This window comes from Adiantum capillus-veneris, chromosome 3, assembly GCF_014529385.1.
Source record: "Adiantum capillus-veneris isolate H3 chromosome 3, ASM1452938v2, whole genome shotgun sequence".
Lineage (NCBI taxonomy): Eukaryota > Viridiplantae > Streptophyta > Polypodiopsida > Polypodiales > Pteridaceae > Adiantum > Adiantum capillus-veneris.
The window spans coordinates 3,964,703-3,987,398 of NC_140933.1; the positions used below are offsets into that span (position 1 = coordinate 3,964,703).

Sequence of the window (22,696 nt, forward strand, 5' to 3'; positions counted from 1 at the left end):
ACCATGGAGCACCCATCGATCCTGCCAGTTACGTAGTCTAAGCTGGCCAGCAGCTGAAAAGGAGTTGATATGTGAGCAAGCATCGCCTGGACGCAGAGAAAGGTCGTCGCTTGCGTGGGGTCTTAGCTCAATCTGCAGCCCGCGAACCTGAACCAGAGCCTTCCTAACACAACCTTCCCTATAAACAACAGGCATTAGATGAGGTACCCACAGGACCCAGCAGGCCTAAGTTCTAACTTCGTAGGAAACTATCCTAAGTGACCTCAAGACTTGAAGTCCCTGTAAGGGCGCGCGCCGGCGCGCGGTGCTAGAGAGAGAGAGAGAGAGAGAGAGAGAGAGAGAGAGAGAGAGAGAGAGAGAGAGAGAGAGAGAGAGAGAGAGAGAGAGAGAGAGAGAGAGAGAGAGAGAGAGAGAGAGAGAGAGAGAGAGAGAGAGAGAGAGAGAGAGAGAGAGAGAGAGAGAGAGAACCGCACCAACTTGACGGAGCGCCCATCGATCCTGGCAGTTACGGAGTCTAAGCTGGCCAGCAGTCGCAACCGTCGGTATCACAGAACCCTGGAAACAGTCCCCCTTCGTGACGCGTCTCCTGTCCCAGTCGTGACGCGTGATCTCTGTGTGTGGAAAAAAAAACTCCCCAACTAGTCCCGTACGTCCTTTACGTAGACTTTGCTTAGTAAATGGAGCTACTCCATTGATGTTCGATTGCAGATGCAACTGCATGTGTGTGTGTTTGTTGTGTGAGTGTGTGTGTACGTGGAGGGCACCAATGAGGCTCAGAAGTCAACATGCATATGTCAGGCTAGCGTGTGCGGTTAGTGCAAAAACTCTCGGCTGCAGTGCCAACTTCTTGTGTGCAGGCCTTCGGAGGAGGCAAAAGCGGGTGTGGCTATGTAGGGTATGAGCACGGGTAACAGTAGGGGTGCGGGCCTGGGTATGGAAATTGAGGCGGCAGCTGGGGAGGAGGTGCTAAGGATGGTGGGTGCGGAGACGGAGATGGAGGAGGAGAAGGAGGAGGTGGATTTGCTGCATCCAAAGTGCTGGCCTGCTCCTGTGTTTGCTTTAGCGACTGCAAGGCTTCTTGTTAGAGTTGATCAAGCTTCTCTCTCTCTCTCTCTCTCTCTCTCTCTCTCTCTCTCTCTCTCTCTCTCTCTCTCTCTCTCTCTTTTAAGACCAATGACCACTTTCTTATATAAAATGGATGCCAATGTGTACATATGAGTAGAAACTTCTCAAAAGGGGTGACTAATGAAAGAGACCAATGACCACTTTATTATATACAATGGATGCCAATGTGTACATGTGAGTAGAAACTTCTCAAAAGGGGTGACTAATGGTAGAGAGAGAGAGAGAGAGAGAGAGAGAGAGAGAGAGAGAGAGAGAGTCCAACATGACACTGAAAGCAGCACAGTAGCAGGTCGATGACTTGCCTCGATGTATGCTCATCCACTCATTCCCACAATGATCGTGATAACACAATCTCAACATAGTGAGCTTTGAAGAACTCGACAGTGGGTGATAGCACTATTGTGGTTTTGGAATGATATCTAGGGTTGATGAAGTTTGCGTTACTTTGGTTCCCACAAACAGGTGCGATGATGGTGACAATGATGTCGAGGCCAATTACCGTGTGTATTCACGGTGTATATGCAAAAAGGCAGTAAACATTGGACCCTTTTTATTATCAGCCAAGACCTTCGAAAGTGAGAAAAACATAAGAAGTTTAGATTACATAGTATAGATGCATCTTCCTCCAACTCGAGCTCTAGCATGAAACAAAGGAGATATGCAAAGTGACTCCATTTTATTCACCACATTTCACAATATCAACTGGTGCATTTGAAGATAGACGCACTTAGATAGCACCATCCAGAGATTGTGAAAGCTTCGCAGTCACACATAGATAGGTGAGAGACTAACACTCTAGCCATGTATGCCTCTTTTGACCGCATATGAGCTAAAACTACCCCACATTTTCCATCAATAGGTTCTCCTAATGGATCAACTACACAATTTGATATGTCCTTTCCTACAGGAACATCCACACTACATCCAGACCATATCGCGTTCTCTAATGGATATTAGAAAGATTTTGAAAATTTTCCTTTGCAAAAAATGGTCCTTTTTCCTTAATTTCTCCAAAAAAATTCTACATCTTTAGATTCTATTGGATTGCCTACAGTTTGCAAACTTAGCCAGGTGCATTGATTGGTGTGTGGGGGCTACAAAGGATAATATTCCCTCTGCCTTGAATTTCACACCTAGCTAGTTGAGCAAAGACAAGAGAATAGAAGCACATGATGTTGCCATACTTCACAATGTTTTAATAATAGTGGGAGGAATGATGTGTTCTTGTGAATTACTCGCCCTATTAGTAGAGGCAGCAATCTTGCGCACATACGAAACCTAGCTATGTGTCAATCCCGGAGAATGTTATGATGTTGAACAAAATAGAAAAACTAAGAGAATGAAGAGCTCTTTTTTATAAGAAAAATTTTCAAAACCGTTTTGTTTTTGTTAGTGTGGAATTACCCTTGCGTTCTAATACTAATTTTTTTCTCTATAGCTATTTTCCATGGGCCCTATATTTGTAGCTACACTTAAAGTAGGAAAAGTTACCCTTTTTGATGGGAGCGTTCCACCACTCCTTTGAGAAAGGGGTTTTTAGCTTGACACAATGACTGCTATTGGACCGCATATCCTTCTTGTAATTTTTTTAAATTTTCTTAAAGGCAAGTTTGAAATCTAACGATTAAAAAACATTGGACCCGTGAGCAATATTGTCAACTTTTGAAAAAAAAATCCCTAGCGTTGTTCATAGTGAACTGCACATCGGCGTGTGGTCCTTGGTGTACGAGGTGATGCCGTAAAATACAACCCAAAAGCACGCTAGAGCACCAACAGATTCCAGAGACCCACATTAACCCTGCCACTGTCATGTGCTTTGTACAGCTTCCCCATCGCTCTCCTCTTTCCCTCCTCGTCCTATGGCCTATGCCGTGTTTCTTGGAGGGTGCAAGAGGTAGTAGGAAGCCCCTTTTCCACGTGCAATTCCTCTCCCCTCTATTTTGGATTGTAGGGATCCAACCCCAGTTACCCCACCATTCCAAAGCGTCAGAACTCTCACCCAAAGCCAGTTGTGCCACTAGAGTTCAAGACATGTAGTCTTCTTTCATGCACTCACTTTTTGTAGTTGGCCGCTTCACTCACAAGTTGATCGGCCTCTCTTGCTCAGGTTTTAGTTCGCTCGAGAAATCTCGCTCGGGCTCTGGTAAGACTCGCAAATACCAAGGATATGCAGACTCCCAAGCCCAAACTTCCATGGCCCTAAAAGTGTTTTAAATGCTGCTAAAATCCATTGCCAAAGAATGTACATTCAGTCTCAGTATCATATCTTATCATTAAATATCAACAAAGAAAATGATTACTCCATTCAATTAAACAGAGAGAAACCAGAGATTGAATCTTGTCATATTTCAAAAGAGAGAGAAAGAAAAGGAACTTGACATATGGTGTGAAATTATTGTGTATCTATGACTATTGAAATTTCTTTACAATAGATGTAACAAAACGTATCTTTGCCTTCAAGAAATTTTGTTGAGCCATCTTCGTGTCTTCATAGGTTTCAAGGGCTTTTCAATGATGGCGATGGCCCAAGCAATTTCTTGGCTTACACCATATAGGGCAGCACAATACTTTTCTACTAACCCTTAATCAAAGCCGATATCTTATCTCTTCACATCTCTCTCTCTCTCTCTCTCTCTCTCTCCCCCCTTTCTCCCTTCTTCCTCCTCGCTCGAGCATAGAATTTCCCCCTTAGTGGGTTTAAATTGAATGAAAAACTTCTTCTCTTTTTTTTTTTTCTTCAGATGACTTGCAACCAACAAAAAGAAACTTATCTTTTGTTTCCTCCTTCAACCTTTGCATGGGGGTTGCCCTCCTCACCCCAAACTCCCTCACAAATAGCCAAGGAGGTTATCTCTCTTTGAATACCCTCTCTTCACGCTTTGCAACAGTAGTAGAATCTCTCATCTTGCTCTCTCCCTCCTCTTCAACGAGAGAAACTCTCTCTCTCTCTCTCTCTCTCTCTCTCTTTTTTCTCGATTCTCCACAGGAGAACCTCACACTCTCTTTGTTTGGTAATGAGCACATAGGTTCCGCAACACCGGCCAGCCACGTCAAAGAAAGGGGAGTGAGCCGACGTGGATTGCACTTTTTTGCTGGACGGAGTCCGAGAAGAGCTAGGGCTTGACCTCCACGATGAGCCGACACACTACTTGGTGTCCACTCAATGTAGCTTCCACCTTGAATGTTACATGCGTCTCCCTCTTCTTCATTGATCCTCACGATTTCTTCTCCATGTGCTCAAGACTAAGCCACGGCTGACCAACTACAGATTTAGCCGAGCGGAGGTTGGAGGGGACCTTGTGCTGAGGCTAGCTCATGGAGATCCTCTATCTCTCTCTCTCTCTCTCTAAAACTCACACTCTCTGTTCTCCTTATTCATGACCCTCTCTCACAACAACTCCTCTCATGCCATCTCGCCTCCTGCTCTCCCTCCTTTGATGCACGGCCCTCTCTCGTCAAAGGGTGGCGGCTCCTTGTTTGATTATGAACAAAACCCCCATTCGTTGTCTGGAGACCCCCTCATCTCTAACCCCTCTCATGCATGCCTACTTTGCATGCTTGCACTCCTTAGCATGGCGTTTTTAGCTCGTCGACGACTCGTCTCTCCCTTGCATCCTCGCGTTCAACTCCACTTCATGGTGATGTTCCATAGCCAGTTTCACTTTGTTTTGTTTTTCTTTGATATGGTCTTTAAAGACCTTATACCCACACAATGTCTCTTTAAGGAGATATTTTAACGTCGTAGAATAATCCCTCTTTGGCACTAGTTTCTCCTCTCAAAACCATGTCCACACGCATACACACATTTGTTGGAGCACACAAGCAAATTACACACCCCTTTGTGATGCTAATTTAAGACAATTATACCACGCGACTTAACACACAAAAACCTAATTGGTACACACTTGTAACTCAATTACTACACACTTAAAACAATTTAGCGATGATAAAGACCATACTAGAATAGCAATCAAACTCACAATAAGCAATTGAACAAAGCATAATTACATAATAAGTGATTACATGTGAAGAGCTTGTAGAAAGGGCTAAGGTAGTCTCTTCACGAGCTCGTTGAATGACTCAATATTTAGGCTTTTTATAGATGGCTAGTTACCAGTGTAGGATGCAATCACTTTGGCATTTGTGATACCTTGCCCAAGACTTAGGCCACAATATCCTAGTAAAGATCCAACGCTCTTGTTGAGTTCGGCGTCCCTACTTACAACTTATAAGTATACATTTCTATGCATTTTGGGCTATGGGATTTTTTACGAGAATGGCACTTAGTTCCCTGCACACTTAAAAAGTTCAGTGTCTGCATCATATGAGTAGTCATTGTGGATGACCGGGACCATGTTAGCATTGAATCTTGGGAGATAGTTCCACAATGAATTGTCTTCCCCTTTAGATCTCGTGCCTGAGCCTTGTGAAAATAAGTCCATTTCTTTTGAGGTCTACAAAACGATCAATTGTGATGAGGGGCAAACACAAAAATTTTAAATCACCAATGTGAAGGTAATGTTGGCACATCACTTGTTGCATTGACGAGGGATTGATTAGAAGCATCCATTCTTACTGGTAGAGTGGAAGGGACAATTGCATGTGCTTACAGATGGATAGAGCAAGTTAGTAGTGGAGAATATGAGAAAGCTCAAAAACAAGAAAGTGACTTTAAAATAGGCCTTTCAAGTCACTTATAAAGGAGAGAATTAAAAATAGGACACTTTTATAAAACTCAAAGATTCGGCGGCGATTAAAATTTAAATGTTCTCTTCCACAAAAAGTCTGGGCTATAATGCATAGTATTGCCGTTTGAACACCGTAGTTTGAAACACCGTAACTTCACCTCCCTCCGCAACTCAAAAGACACTTAAAGCTTTCAGGATTTAAAATTAGGCATTCCTAGATCACAAAATTAGACAAAAATATATCGTGCTAAAATGAGTGTATTGCATAGCAATGGCAATTGCTTGCTTGATATGGATACATCTAGGGAAGGGGATGATATTACAAAGATAGAGCCTCTCCTTTCTCTTATGCAGAGGGTTGCCACTGATTACAAATGAGTAGTCCATCTTGAGATCAAACATAAGCGCCAAGTAATCCCTTAGATTTTCCATATTCTAATAAGCATTGACGGCCATGTCCCACACTTCTCCTGCTTGTACACATGCACTTCAACTTGCTCAATATCAGTGATGTCCAGATCAAGTGCTTCCCATTTACCTCATGTTTTCTTCCATCGCTGTAGCGCGGATAATGTGTCATGCTCTCTACAGTGGGTGGTCCTCAGTGCAATGTGCTTGACAATCTCACTCAAACAGACTGGACAGAAAGGAAACAATAGACATCAACAGAGCTCACAAAGACACATCAGCAGACCAGAACATATGACTCGACTATATCAAAGAATGATACAGACTCTGGCATGGCAACACACTCAGCTCCAGCCCAGGACTCACAGGTACAATGGGGGTTGTCGAGGCTCAGATGTGCCGGGATGGTGAAGAAGTGCTCTGTGTATAGACTCACTCTAGACGACTACGTGAAGATAACCTGACCAAACTCTACTACTCATATATATCACCATAAAGAGCCACCAACGGCTCAAAAATGTCAGCCATGTGGCGACCTGGCCACGAGGTCCACCGTCCAGTGTGAAACAGACCAAGTGTAACCAACTGTCCAATTGTCTGTCCTGTGAAGTGACACTGTAGCCCTGCTCTACAGGTTGCCCGCCACAAGACCGCTCACCGTCTTGGTGAGAGGAATACTAAAAAAACTGTGAAGGAAAACCACTAGGTACTGCATTCGTACATCTTTCTTAAAGCAGGTGTTAGGCCCATGAACTTACATACCTCAAAAGTGGAGTTAAAAACACTGCATTGCTTGCAAACGCTTTAAGCCTTTGAATATGCAAGAACCTAGTATGATTGCATAGTCGAAGAATCCCAATTAGCAAAACAGAATGAGGCTCCACTGCAAAGAGATATGCTCACTTTGGATCCAGGATATCTTTATCGTCCCTAACCATGGTGAGAGGAAAATGACCTGGTCCATACTTGCAGATGAACCTTGCAACACTTTCTGCACAACTCTATTTTCAAAAAGGGGAATGACCATAAGGTGTAGTAACATCGCAAATATGGTTAAGCTCTATCATGATGGCAGAACGAAAAGCTGTCTCACAGCAACATGATGGCCACCAGATGAATGCTCGATAGCCACATGCTAGTGGGCTGAATTGCGGGGTGAGGGAAAAACTGCTTGTGGACCTAGCATATGGTGAGGATGCACAAGGGTTGAAAGACAAGAAAGTGGCATTAGTTCAGGCACTTTCTAGGACAGGTACTCTCTGCCTCTTTGTAGACTTCATAAAAAGGTTTCGACCTGAGTCAGAGGCTTACTTACCCGTGCCAACATGGTCCAATCATCACAATATCTTTAGAGATGCAAATGTGAATCGACATACCTACAGATATTACTTAGCTAGCACACGAGGATTAGACTTTGAAGGATTGAAGGAAGCTCTGAAGAAAGCTCCCAATAATTCTGTAATATTATTGCAAGCATGTGCTCCTAATCCAACTAGAGCAGTGGAAAGAACTTTCTAAACTTTGCAAGGAAAAAGAGCATGGCCTACCAAGGCTTTGCCAGCGGAGACATTCAGAGAGACAACCAAGCTATCAGGATTTTTCTAGTGGATGGTCACCAACTAGCCTGTGCACAGTCATTTGCTAAGAGCATGGGTCTGTATGGGCAAAGGATTGGTTGTCTATGTGTTGTTTGCGATGATGTTGCAAAGGCTACAACAGTCAAAAGTCAGTTAGAGTACATTGCCAGACCGATGTATCGTAGTCCACCCGTGCATGGATCTCTGTTAGTGGCGAGGGGTGGGTGGGTAGGAGCGAGGGAATGTGAGGGGAGGGTAGGGGCGAGAGGGGGTGGGTAGGGGCGAGGGGAAGGTGAGGGGGAGGGTAGGGGCGAGTGGAAGGTGAGGGGGTGGGTAGGGGCGAGGGGAAGGTGAGGGGGTGGGCAAGGGAGGGTAGGGGCGAGGGGGAGGGTAGGGCGAGGGTGAGGGGATGAGGGGGACTAGGGGCAAATAAGAAACACCCAACTATCATGACCAAGACAGATATCATGATCTTGGAATTCATCTTGCAGGACGAGCTTTGTGAAGGGAGTTTCCTAGACACAGAGGAGATCTTTGTTCTGGTTCGAGAGGCAGACACCACAGGGGTTGATGTTTGAGGGGTGGTGAAATCCTGTAGGGGAGATTTCTTCCCACTCATATACTTTTTCATAGGCTTTCCAAATTCAACGGCTTTCATCAAGAGGGCTTTCATCGAGAGCGCATCAGGAGTATCTTCTGTGACCTTCAACTCTTGAGCTGGCACATTAGGTTTAGTGACTGTGGAAACATTTGAAGAGGGTGTATCTTCAGGCCAAGAGTGAATAGAGACTCCATAACAAGGCATAGATTTGGTAGCCTCCAACCACTCATCATATGACCCTTCAGGTGTAGTAGGCTGTTCTTGTTCAGGTTTGGTTTCCATTGACAAAGAAACTTGCTGCACCACGGGATCCATACCACCTTCTAAGAGAATGGGTCGCATTGAGGAGCCAGAAGTATGTATCCACATTGCATTGTTTCCCCAATCATGAAGTGCTTAAGTGTGTCACAGCCATGGTCTTCCAATGAGCAAAGGAAATCCGCCCTCAACCTGGGGAAGACGAACCACAACAAAATCCAAGTTAAAAGTAAAGTCTTCTACCTGCAGAGGCACATTGTCCACTCTGTCCACTGGGTAGACTGTCCACTGGTTGGCCAATGTAGCTGTGAAGGGAGCAGGGCGAGTAGGTTGTAGACCTAGAGCTAACATAGTGAATTCGGGCATCAACCTGATGCCAGATCCACCATCCACTATCACTCCTGAGAATTGCCTACCCAAAACGGACACTATCAGGCGAGGGTTTCTATAATCAGTGAGTGGAGCAGCAGGATTGGATATCATATAGGACTCTGATGGTCGCACTGGGAGGTACCCACCACCAGGACGTGCTTCAGGATAAAGTGATTGAATAACAGCAAGGGTGTCACTTCTAAACTTTGCGTCTAGTCCTAGCATGTCATAGAGGGACACTTGTTGAGAGGTGTTCTTCAAGACTGACTTTTCTATAAGCTTCTCTTTGTATACCTATTGTTGTTCCTCTGGTACCTTGATCTTCTGTAGATCAAAAACTGCTTCCAAGAAAGCTTCATCAATATTTGGGAGCAAAGATTTGGATTCTTTCATGGCACTGGGGGATGGCTCGTTAACAACTGTAGGCAGGGTATCCACCCATGTGAGAATGTGTGGGGAAGTTGAACTTGATGGAATGCTAAGACCAAGAGTGGATCTCTGGGCCCGGGTGAGGATGCCCGATGGCTCCTCTACCAACTGCGGCGGCTTCCTTTGAGGGTAACCACGTGGGTAAAGGGGGGCGATTGAGAAACGGTGCTCACTGCTATCAAGTTGAGCTTGGGAAAGGCAAACTCATTCTGGCTTTGACTTGAGTTCTAAGCCATGGATGCACAAAGTTTAGGGCAATCCTTATTGTAGTGATGCTTCATGTCAGGGAAATGACGGCAAGGAGGGGACCCTTCTGGCAGGGGGCATTTGCTTTGGTAATGCCCATATTCCCTGCATCTGTAGCACAAAATGGGCCGATTCAAAGGGCGAGTTGAAGGGCGAGGTGGTCCTTGCTCCTGGTGCATTGAGTTTGAGGTGGAGGCATAGAAGCTTTGAGGTGATGAGGGAGCAAGGGTATGATAAAAGCTCTGAGACGGAAAAGTACTTGGCATACCTTGCATAGGAGGGGTTGTCAACAAAGGTGTCATATGGTGTGGATGGACACAAGGAGAAACCATGTTAGATGCAGGTGCTGGCCCTTGTTGAAGAGTAGGACCAAGACTTTGCTGTATTTGTCGCAATCCCTTGGTAGTAACAGTACTTGTCCTCCTGTCCAGATTTTTCACAGAAGTGGCAGTACATCCGAAGGGGGCATTCTTGTGGAGGGTGCCCTGGAGAGCGGCATGAGCTACACCAAACCATAGCCTTAATCTCTTGCTGACCCTTGAGCTCTTCTAGCTCATGCTTGATTTGTTCCAATGCCTCTGATGTGGAGGTGTCTCCTGTCTAAGAGAGAAGGACCTCTCCTCTTGAAGAGCTCGCTGTAACTTTAGGGCTTCCAGTTGTTAACCCTCACGGCACACGGACACCCCATCACCTACGACGGACGTGTATTATGTATTATTTAGAGTCAGGTACCGGGCTTGTCGGACCAATAGGGAAAGGTAGAGTGATCGTCGATGAGAGGCGCACTCTAATTGGGACATTCAAGGGATTAGTTGGTTAAGCATGGGCGCCCAAGTGTGAATGGGGTGAGCTCCTATAAAAGCCAACTAAACCTAATTTTTACTCATTCTCTCATTTGTGCAATAGAAGAGTGCTCTTGCTCCATCTCCATCTTCTTCTTCTTCACCTCCTTGTGTGTGTGTGTGTGAGAGAGAGAGAGAGAGAGAGAGGGAGAGTGTGTGTGCGATCGAGCATTACGAAGGCACGACGGCGGCGAAGCGGTTGAGCACGGCACGACTGCAGCTTCTTCTTCATCGCGGCGAGGAATCCACCACGAAGGCGAGCGTAGAGCGGTGAGTGACACACCCTTTGTTTTCTTGAGCTTGCTAGTTTAGGCTTGTTGTGTGCTTGGAGCCGTTTGTGGCTCGCACACGGTGTATTGGCAAGTCCCTTGCTTCGACAATGCGGCAAGGAGCGCACATTTTTGGCGCCGCTGCCGGGGATATGCCCTACACTAAGCTCGGTTAGCACTTTACGCTTCCTTGTGGTGCAATTTCTATCATAGGAAAGGCAGGGAAGGAGTGTGTGGAGATTTCTGTTTTTTGCGTTTTCTGCATTTTCAGTCAAGTTTCAATTTCTGCTATTGTCTGTGCTTTTTCAATTTTCTGCATTTCTTGCGTTTTTTTCAATTTCCTGCAATTTCTGCATTTTCAATTTCGGCGGTTTCAATTTCTGCAATTTTCTGCATTTCTGCGTTTTTTCAATTTCCTGCATTTCTGCATTTTCAATTTTTGCAATTTCTGCATATCTGCGTTTTTTCAATTTCTGCGTTTTCTGAAATTTCTGCATATTTGCGTTTTCAATTTCCCAAGCCCAAGCCCAGGCCCAGGCCCAGGCCCAGGCCCAGGCCCAGGCCTCAGTCCTCAGTCTTATGATATATACTAGACTCACTCTTATATATATACCCTACTCCCTCAAGAGAGAATGAGAGCATGTGGGACAAGTCCTCCACTCTCCTCCTTTCTCTTCCCACTTGCACCCTTAGACTTTCTAGTTTGGGCCTAGTTCCCTACTGGAAATTGACAGTTTTAGGGATTCCGAGGGCATAGAGCGACCAAACGGAGGGCTGTAGAGCACGGCACGACCCTCTGACCGATACGCTCGTTTCGAGCTATCACACGGCCCATTCCACGACACACTCTAAAAAATCTAGCAAAAAAACAAACAAAAAACACGCTAAAAACTAGTCACAAGGCCTCCTAGAGCAGCTTTTTGACAGCTTTTTGCAGTATCAAAAGCACATGCACTTACGCTCTGGACGAGTGTTAGAGCACGATCACATTGGTAGTGCCTCTGTTCATACGGACACCCATTACCCATCCACGATAGGATCTAGACCCTCAGCGGGGACACAAGGTAGCACCACCCAAGACCCTAAAATAGCCGCTAGTGATTCCTCCTCCGACTCAGAAATCATGGAAGCATACCCTACCCAAAACACTGAGAGAGAAGTCCATGCACCTCCCGAAGCTCCACAGCCTAGTACTAGTATGTTTAGCCGTTTCATGGAAACATTAGGTAGAGCTACTCGCTCGGAACCTGATGCAAATGAAGCACACGAAGGAGGTGGGGAAGTGGACTCTCCTTTCACATCGCACGTGGACCCCACACCCCCAAAGAGTGTCCATGTGGATATCCTGCCAACTTCTTACCAAGAAGGCCCTGTTGAGCTGCCTCCTTCAGAAGTTCCCTCTAGAGTACCGTTGGTGGCAAGTAAAACCATGGGGAGCAACATTGCTTCTACCTCACAAGAAACCATTAACACGTCGACTCTAGAAGGATTGTTCATTAATGATCATTGGACATACGACCTCCACACTGAGGTGTTGACGGATCTACTCTCTGGCCACGCCTACCATGTAGGATGGATAGAGATTGTACAATCCACCCCTAGTGCCACGAGCATCGAAGATCAACAGAAAATGATCTGTAATGTTATCCATGGCATTATTCAATTAGAAAGGCAATACCGAGGGGTAAATATACTCTCAACTGGCCCCATGAGATTTCTGGATACGAGCAAGGCTCAACAGCCTACTCTATCACAAATGGAGACTCCTCTAATGAGCCCCATGGACCCATCTTACGTCATTTCACCTGGGGTCTCTATGCAATCTGAGCTTCCGAGCGAAAACTTTAGCTTCCCTAACTTGGCTCAACCCTCTATTAAGGAAAACACAGTGCTCACTCCAGGGATAAGCCTGATAGAGAATGTACCGATGACATCTACGGTTAGCGCAGTGCCACTACCTAGTGTTGTAGTACCTAATATGGGGCCTCGACCGTATGTGCCTCTAGCCCCTTATGCACACATGGCCCCCACACCTCCAATTGTACCACTTGCTTATGCTCCTCAAGTGCCGCTCCCTAGCTCTTATCCGAGTGGACCTATGCCCGGTTATGTTCCATATCCTGCATCATCCACACATATGCCAAGACCGGCACCCGTTCCTCTCCCACATATGATTCCAAGAGTACCTCCACCGGCCCTACCTCCTCACATAGGTGACCTGGCAGCATTTGCTCAAACCATAGGTCGATCTATCGCGGAAAATATGCGTCATGCATCTGATAGAGAGCCTAGAAGTAAGGCAATACAAATTGCCAAACTCACGCAAAAATTCAATGGGGACGAAGATGCTAGGAAACACATTGAAGTGTTTGAACAAGTATGTGATTCCTTAGGGGAACGCAACGAACTACATAAGTGCAATTCCTTAAGCTTGACATTAAGTGGGAAGGCTGGAGATTGGTATAGAACCCTAAGGGTGGACGAGAAAACAATCTACCCTACCCTTCGAAGGTTGTTTCTAAAGGAGTACATACGAGAAGGTGTGCTTTGGGGTGTAGCATCTCAGCTACAGAAGGCCGAACGTAAGGAAGGAGAGTCAGTAAGGGACTTCATTAGTCGTCTAAAGCACTTAAACTCTCGTTGCCCTGTAAATGAGCGCTTCAACAATAACCAACTGCTTGATCGATTCATTCGAGGGTTGAGGAATGAAGGAATCTATAATGGACTAGTGATTAGAGGTATCACAACCTGGGAAGATGTCACTGTCCAATGCAATCCAATTAGAGGACAACTTGATGATAGCAGGCATGAGGGTGTCTACCGACACGAGATCCACTAGCTCACAAGCCATTGAGTATGAACCCATGACTGCAAAGCCCATTGCCAATGAGCCAAAGGTATTTGAGACATTCTTGACAGACCTCACCAAGGCAATCCAAGAGTCTCTTAAGGATAATCGACCCCCTCAAAATAGTCACATGTATCCAAGAAGGGAGCAACAATGGTGTTCCATTTGCTTAGGTCCACATAGCACTAGTGAGTGCCCTACGTTTAGAGTAAAATTTAATGGAACTTGCAACGCATGTGGTAGGTATGGTCACCAAGCTAAGGATTGTTTAATGATCAAACGTATGATGGCAAATAGACCACTTGTAGCCTGGACGGATGCGCCTCGAGCTGCTGTATTGATGCCTACTCCACCTGTTGAGCAACTACCGCAACACATGGTCCCTAGATCTCAAAATGTTGTACAAGCTACACCGCTACCACCTCCTGTGCTAGGACCGCAGCCCCCGCATCCAAGAGTCGCCCCTATGAACCAAGTGGGTTGCGAGCCATCTAATGCTTATGCAGATAGCTGTGAGGAGGAAATAGACACTAGTATTGCCTACGGACTTGATACATTGGAAGAATGTCCTATATACTACATGGAAGATTGTTGGGGACAAGTCAAGCCGGTTTATCAAGCTGCTGCTCTCCCATCCAGAGGTCAAAATATCAACACCCAGGCTAGGAGGCCACCTCTTCAATGCTACGAGTGTGGTGGACCACATCGAGTAGCGGAGTGCCCTATTAGGCTGCAAAAGAATGATGCACAGATGCAAATGAATCAAGGGAGCACGTCTGCAATGCCAATACTCACATGTAATCGTTGTGGCATAGATCACTTGATTGCCCAATGCCCCTATAACCCAAATGCGCCTAAAATCACACCCCTAAATTTGGTCGAAATTGCTAGTGTGACATCGCCAATACCACCCGTCGCACCCGCTTATGCGATTACACGGTCCATGCTTCAAGGGCCATGACATATCCTCGAAGAGCGAGATACCGCGTCAATTATCCAAGCAAAGAAAAAGAAGACACGAAGGAAGAAGTCGTAGAATACGGAAAATTCAAAGCCAAGTTCCAAAACAAACATAGGAACAGGAGATGACCCCGTGTATATGAATGACCTCGAGGATGATTCAGATTCAGTCGAGACAATGGAGACTAGAACCAATACCACAAAGGGAAAGACCGACAAAGAAAACCGTAACATGGAACCAAATAAAAACCGAATGAGAGAAAATCATAAAGAGCCTCTGAAAACACCACAAGTGTTTCCAAATCCAATCCAAGACCCCCAAGATAAACCGCAGGGGCAAAAAGGGAAGAATCGTAAAAAGAAGATTGGGACGTACCCAAACCCAGTAGATGAGATTGAGCAGGTGAAACTTCTAAGAGGTTTAGTGGAGGGGACTCAAAGGAAACTAGAACCAGAACCCATGCATATCAAAATTCATGAAACAGTGTTTCCCACGCAAGTTCATCCACCCCACATGAACCATAGACCGTTAGCCATATCTAGTATCATCCAAGAGGGGAGTGAGGACGGGACATCAGAAAGTGAGCATACACCCTTCTTGTTGGAAAGGATGTTTAACGAAGGAATACCTGATCCCATTGAGGAATATGAGATTCCATCCTCACCAGTTCCTAGTCAAGGACCTACACCCTGCAAAACGCCAATGAATGTTGCCAAACTAGTGGACTTCATGTCTTCTGAGGTCCGAACCACGATCATAGCAAAGCTGTATGGAGATCCTGAGTTATTCCTTGCACTTCGAGCATTCCTTAACGGAGAGCTACGAACGGGATTACCGCAGTTTGCGCAACCAAATAGGCCTGACTCGATTATGATTGATGAGGAAAATCATGTGCAATCACTTGACTTAGATGGACACGAGTCTGTGATTGAGGTACCCATTAACGAATTAGGGCAGTATTTTGAAGGCGACGAGTCTAATGCGACCCTACCCATCACTACCAAGGGATTAACTATAAAGGGAATTCTTGATGGTGGTGCGGGAGTTAGCATCGTTACAAAAGATTGTTGGGAATCCATGGGAAAACCCCGCCTCAGTGTTACTAACATTGTGGTAAAGATGGCAAATGGTACCATAGCCAAACCTATGGGGATGCTCAAGGATCTTAAGATCAAAGTTCTAGGACACAAGGTACGACATACGTTCATTGTAATGGATTTCTCTAAACACCTTATGTCATATGAAATGATTTTAGGACGACCATTCATGAGGGAAGCACAAATGGTTCATGATTGGTCTAAAAATCATGTCTATTTGCAATTCCAAGACTCTGTCCTTAGAGTGGATTTGGTGACTGGTAAGGTACACCCCTTAGGGAGTAAAACCATTATTGATCATCGCTCTGACACCACAGTTCACTCGGCCCCACTACAATATTGTTACACTTGTAAGAAGGATACAGACATTGGCCAAGATTCTCCTTACATGGATGTGTTACCGGGTATGACGGAATCAGACAATGTGGATTGGGTCCACCTAGCATCAACCATAGACACTTGGGGAAATAGGGGGACGACCTGGGTAACACCTGAGGGGGATGAAATGCCTATACCCTTAAATATGCTACAAGCAATGCATATCGCTTCCGACGAGACTCATCCTAAGGTAACAAAGAAAACATACAAGTGGGTCCCTAAAGCTTCTTTAGTGACCATAAAACAGAAGCCTTGTAAGAAACGTACCACTCGCTTCAAGAAAAGTAAGAAAATGTTACAAGGGATCCCTAAGCGACTATTGGAAGCCCAAGGCTACTATCAAGGAAATGATCAAATCTGGGTGCCAAAATGTAGATTGTGCTCTTACCTATCACCTGACCCAAGTGAGCCCAATCCCGTAGCTCCAAAACGAATCAATGATCGTGGAAAAAGAAAAATCACAGAATGCTACACACCTGCTCCCGAGCTAGTTTGGGTACCAAAGAAAGAACGATTTGTTCCACCTAGCTCAGGAAGGGGGAGTCCCATGAAGATTCTAGCTCCTCATGTAATACATCCATAGAGGTAAAAGCTTCTACACAGCCTCCATCTATAGTAGTGGACCTCCATGAAGCTACAAAAGAATCCACACCTCCCAGTGTTCAAGAATCACCTGATGAACCACGTCAAGTTCGATCCTGGGAGAGTACCTTACCACCCTTGCAGCTTGACAAGGCACCTAGGGTAATAGAAAACTACTGGCAAAAATCCTCACCTATTACCAACTGGAACAATTGGTTTCAAAGGGTGACAAGCTCATTTCAAACGGTATGATCTACCCAAGGAAGGGGGGAGTGTTTGTGGACATCCATCATTCACTTGTTTCCCTCTCAACCTTTTTCCCTGACCTCTCAATTCCAATCTTAGGGAATGTACATATAAAGCTTTATACTCACAAAAAAAAAAAAAGAGCAAGATCAATTAGCAAACGAGTATGCACATTAAAGTCAGAACATTGACTCAGACCTACACATGTCACATTTGGTACAGTGAAACAGAAACCTATGCCATAAAACACCTTTGATCCTCATCACTTGAATGATGGAGGGTAGGTAAGATTAGTACGATAGGAGTGTTTCTATTTTAAAGTTGAGTGATTAGCAAAGTTCTCTTTTCCCACTGATGTGCCTCCTGGAGGTATTCCTTTTGTTTCCTAGTGTGTACAGGAGCGTGTTGCTATTGATAGGATTTGGACCTTCATAGAACCTTCAAATCAAGCGCGACCATCAACACAAACAGGTGTTTCTTGTCCATTAGCATTGCCCTTATCTTTTTGCATCTATGATTGTCTGATTTGATTGTGATTGGTAGCATAATATTCAGCGCATTGGCTTAGTATCAAACATTTAATTCAATGTAATGTTTTGTCATAATCACTTGTCTAGGTTTAAAAATCAAGCAGTCCGACTAAGCTAGTTTGACCAAGCTAGGTATTAGAAATATTCTCTTAATACCATGGGGAATGCCTTCCTAATAAGCAATGGTTACTTAGGTTCTTAATCCGATTTAGGCAACATTGTGTGAAATGTACTAGGGCTTTCTAGTGGGCTTAACCCTATCGACCTTTAGCTTAAGTATTATAAAGGGAGTTTACTAATGTGATGAGCCCGGGGAATGTAACAATGTTATATGACCTCCCAAAGTTACAAAATTAAAATGCTGAAAATGAACAAACAAAAAATCAAAGTGCCACAATGTAAAATTTTAAGTTGGAAGAGAAATCTCGGCTTGATTTAGTACTTCACTCACATGTATGGCCTATGGTACTAGAGCCCTAGAGGTTCCCAGTGTGGGCGCTTTTCCTTGAAAAGCAAAAAACCCAAGGCATACAAAATAAGCACACACATCATAATTGAATCAATGTGAAAAGACCTTGGGGGGTCAAAGAAAAAGTAATCAGTCAGGCGATGATTTCATGAGAAATTCCTTTTATGGTAGCTTAACTACAAAGTTTTCTAGATATAGCCTCTAGTCAGCCCTCGAACATGAATACTTGGCTCTCGCGATTAAACAACTTAATTGACCACAGAAAATTAAGAAGCTTACCCATGGTATTAATATTCGATCTCTAGTGCTTTTCGACTGTCAAATTAGTGACCCCAGACTTGTTTAATTTTCTACCTTTACATCTGTTTATGCATTTGATTACATTGCAATTTAATGTTCATTGCTATCAAATTGTTTGAAATTCTTTGACCAATCAATTATTCTACCTAAAACTGCATATGATTTTTAAGAGAATGCAATTACTGTGCCAATGTTGTTTGATTTTGCAGTGACTGAAGAAGGCTAAGGACATTCATCTCAAATTCTCTTCCACCTCGACGAACCAGCTTCAACTCAATAGCTTCCGAGGACGGAATCTACATCAGGAAGGGGGGCATGTTAACCCTCACGGCACACGGACACCCCATCACCTACGACGGACGTGTATTATGTATTATTTAGAGTCAGGTACCGGGCTTGTCGGACCCATAGGGAAAGGTAGAGTGATCGTCGATGAGAGGCGCACTCTAACTGGGACATTCAAGGGATTAGTTGGTTAAGCATGGGCGCCCAAGTGTGAATGGGGTGAGCTCCTATAAAAGCCAACTAAACCTAATTTTTACTCATTCTCTCATTTGTGCAATAGAAGAGTGCTCTTGCTCCATCTCCATCTTCTTCTTCTTCACCTCCTTGTGTGTGTGTGTGTGTGTGTGTGTGTGTGTGTGTGTGAGAGAGAGAGAGAGAGAGAGAGAGAGAGAGAGAGAGAGAGAGAGAGAGAGAGAGAGAGAGAGAGAGGAGAGTGTGTGTGCGATCGAGCATTACGAAGGCACGACGGCGGCGAAGCGGTTGAGCGCGGCACGACTGCAGCTTCTTCTTCATCGCGGCGAGGAATCCACCACGAAGGCGAGCGTAGAGCGGTGAGTGACACACCCTTTGTTTTCTTGAGCTTGCTAGTTTAGGCTTGTCGTGTGCTTGGAGCCGTTTGTGGCTCGCACACGGTGTATTGGCAAGTCCCTTGCTTCGACAGTGCGGCAAGGAGCGCAGACCAGTTCCCTCCGTAAAGAAGTTAAAGGATCAGAAGGAATTTCCAAAAACACAGAGGGAGTCTCTATGTGAGGGGGGTTGGAGAACAGCTTCCTAGACCCCTCTATCCTTGTAGCAGCTGCAATGAACTCCTCCAGAGTGGCGTCGGGTCGGAGACTCTCTCGTAGTTTTTGCTGAGAAGTTTTGGGAAGCGCCTTCTCTACCCACTTATTAACCATAAATTCACCTGGTTACTGGGGAAGCTTGGCAACCAGAGACTTGGTTTTTGTCATAACTTTTGCAAAAGTCTCCTCTAGCTGGAGCACCATGTTGGCAAACTCATCCAACACCTTCTCTTGGTAGTCACCTAGCCTGAAAGCTGCATAGAACTGTTGTCTTAAGGTCACCCAAGTTTCAAAATGGTTCTCTGCAAATTGGCTATACCATTTGTCTGCTAATCCATCCAAGGTGGATGGAAAGAATACCAAATAAGCATCTTCCTTGTTAAGACAACGACCCCTACAGAGAGATACAAACCTCCTTGCATGGTCGTCAGCATCTTCTGAGGAGAGTCCTTTGAATGTAGGGAACTTGATGTTTACCTTAGCCAAAATGCTAGCCAACGGCTCCATGGTCCCTTGCTGAGCCTGTCGCTCTGTAGCCTGTTGTAGCATAATAGGAGAGAGCTTTACTGGAGAAGGTGATCTGGAAGATGTGGAACAGGAGGGAGGAATGGGTGATGTCGTATGTGGAGGTATGGGTGATGAGATTGATGGACTTCTAATAGGTTCCAAGGGTCGTCTTCTGTTGCATTACTTCAGAGGACTCAGGAGTGCGCTTTGATGCTTGACTGGCCGCCCTGTATGGGTCATGCAGGGACCACCAAACCAACCAAGCTTTGGGCAAGATAACCTTGAATTGGCTAAAGACTGGTCTAGACTCTACTAGACCAGGCAAGTGACTAGACCAGGTTGGACCAGGGACGAGGAGGATTAGACTAGGGACGGATCAGGGCAAGTACAGGTTGGACCAGGGCGAGAGATGACTAGGGTGAGAGAGGATTAGACCAGTTGGACCAGGCGAGAGGAGAACAGTGCAAGGCAAAGTCGGCGAACCTAGGCAAGGTAGGCGAAGCTAGATATACCCAACTAGCTTCAAGATTTGCACCTCACATAGTGAGATTTCAGTTGAGATCCCACCGTGATCACCAAAATGAGAGCACCTGTAGCGCGGATAATGTGTCGTGCTCTCTACAATGGGTGGTCCTCGCTGCAATGTGCGTGACAATCTCACTCAAACAGACTGGACATAAAGGAAACAATAGACATCAACAGAGCTCACAAAGACACATCAGCAGACCAGAACATATGACTCGACTATCTCAAAAACTGATACAGACTCTGGCGTGGGAGCACACTCAGCTCCAGCCCAAGACTCACAGGTACAATGGGGGTGTTGAGGCTCAAATGTGCCGGGATGGTGAAGAAGTGCTCTGTGTATAGACTCACTCTAGACGACTACGTGAAGATAACCTGACCAAACGCTACTACTCATATATATCACCATAAAGAGCCAGCAACGGCTCATAAATGTCAGCCATATGGTGACCTAGCCACGAGGTCCCCTAGAACACCGTCGGTACCCTGCCACGTATCACTCCCCAGACCACAGGGTCTGTCCAGTGTGAACCAGACCAAGTGTAACCAATTTTCCAACTGTCTGTCCTGTGAAGTGACACTGTAGCCCTTCTACAATCGCCGGTAAGGGAATATAATGGATATTTGTTGCTTCCCAATGTGGTATCGGATGATCATTTTTTTTTGTCACAACCATGCACTTTATGGTATTCCGATTGTGCTAAACAATCTTTGATTCCCAAACAGATGGAAGGAAGGCATTCATTACTATTCCACCCTTAGCAATCCACATGGTAGGCGTGCGATGAACATTGTCTACCTTGAACAAAAAAACAAAAAGATGTAGAGGTATAAAGGATGTTAGTGTTGCTTGATGTGACTGAAGGAGTACAAGCGGAAGTGCGACGCGAGAGAGAGAGTGTGAGAAGAAGAGCACGACGATATGGTGAACTCGCTCTACTGTAATGTGTAGAGCATAGTGAGTTCTTATTAGGTTTTTACAAAAGAATATGTGTACATACCTGGCGGCCCGCCCACTTACCTGGGCGACCACATTGGGCTTTATACCCCAACAACCTCCCACTTAAAGTCCAATGTGGTACTTTAAGTGTGAGAGAAGCTACTATACAAGCTAATATACAAGAGATGTAGAGAAGTGATGTACTACCCTACACCTATCTGCTTGCGAAAATGCGCAAAGATCTCTGAGGGAAGTCCTTTTGTAAGTAGATCAGTAGGATTTTCTGTGGTGTGAACTTTGACAAGCTGAAGTTTCTTATCCTCGAGCATTTCCCTGATGAAATGATACTTCACATCCACATGCTTTGTCTTTGAGTGATAAACTAGATTGCGAGCCAATTGTATAGCACTTTGACTATCAAAATATAACACATGCATCTCTTCTTTGATTCCCAAATCTGTTACTAGTCGATTAAGCCAAATTGATTCTTTGCATGCCTCTGATGCTGCAAGATATTCAGCCTCTGTAGTAGACCGAGTAACACAATCTTGTAATCTAGAACGCCATGATACTGCTCCACCAGCCAATGTAAAGACATACCCTGATGTAGACCTTCGGTTGTCTAAGTCACCTGCATAATCTGAGTCTGTAAAACCCTTTACACTTAGCTCCTGACTCCCATAGCATATACGCATACTCTTTGTAGCTTTCAGGTATCTCAATATTCCTTTCACTGCCTCCCAATGTTTCTTGCCTGGGTTTGACATGTATCGACTTACTACTCCCACTGCAAATGCAATGTCTGGGCGAGTAGCAATCATTGCATACATCAAACTACCCACTGCAGACGCATATGGAATCTTATCCATTTCAGCCTGTTCTTCCTTAGACACAGGACAATCTTGTTTGCTAAGTTTCACATATGGTGGCAATGGAACACTCAGTGCCTTTCCCTTCTCCATATTGAAACGTTGAAAAACCTTGTCAATATACTCTGTTTGAGATAACCAAATCAACTTCTTTGATCTGTCTCTCTCAATGCGCATACCCAGTATATGACTTGCCTCACCCATGTCTTTCATGTCAAACGATTTTGCCATCTTTGACTTCAAAGATGAAATTTCTTCCAAGTGCTTGCCAGCAATCAACATGTCATCCACATACAAAATAAGGATCAGCCAACTGCCATCCTTAGCCTTCTTTGTATATAGACAATGATCGAACTCACTACGTTTGTAGCCTTGAGAAAGCATAAACTTGTGGAATTTATGGTACCATGCCCTCGGTGATTGTTTTAAGCCATAAAGACTCTTTAACAACTGGCATACCCAATCTTCCTTGCCTTTCTCAACAAACCCTTCTGGCTGCTGCATGTAAATTTCCACATCTAAATCACCATGCAAGAACGCTGTCTTGACATCCTTTTGGTGC

The 22,696-nt window shown here is 45.0% G+C and overlaps 1 pseudogene; it reads left to right on the plus strand.

Moving 5' to 3' along the window:
* The first annotated feature begins 933 nt into the window (after positions 1 to 933).
* LOC147460438 (aspartate aminotransferase, mitochondrial pseudogene) lies at positions 934 to 8,376 on the plus strand (annotated as a pseudogene).
* The last annotated feature ends 14,320 nt before the right edge of the window (positions 8,377 to 22,696 follow it).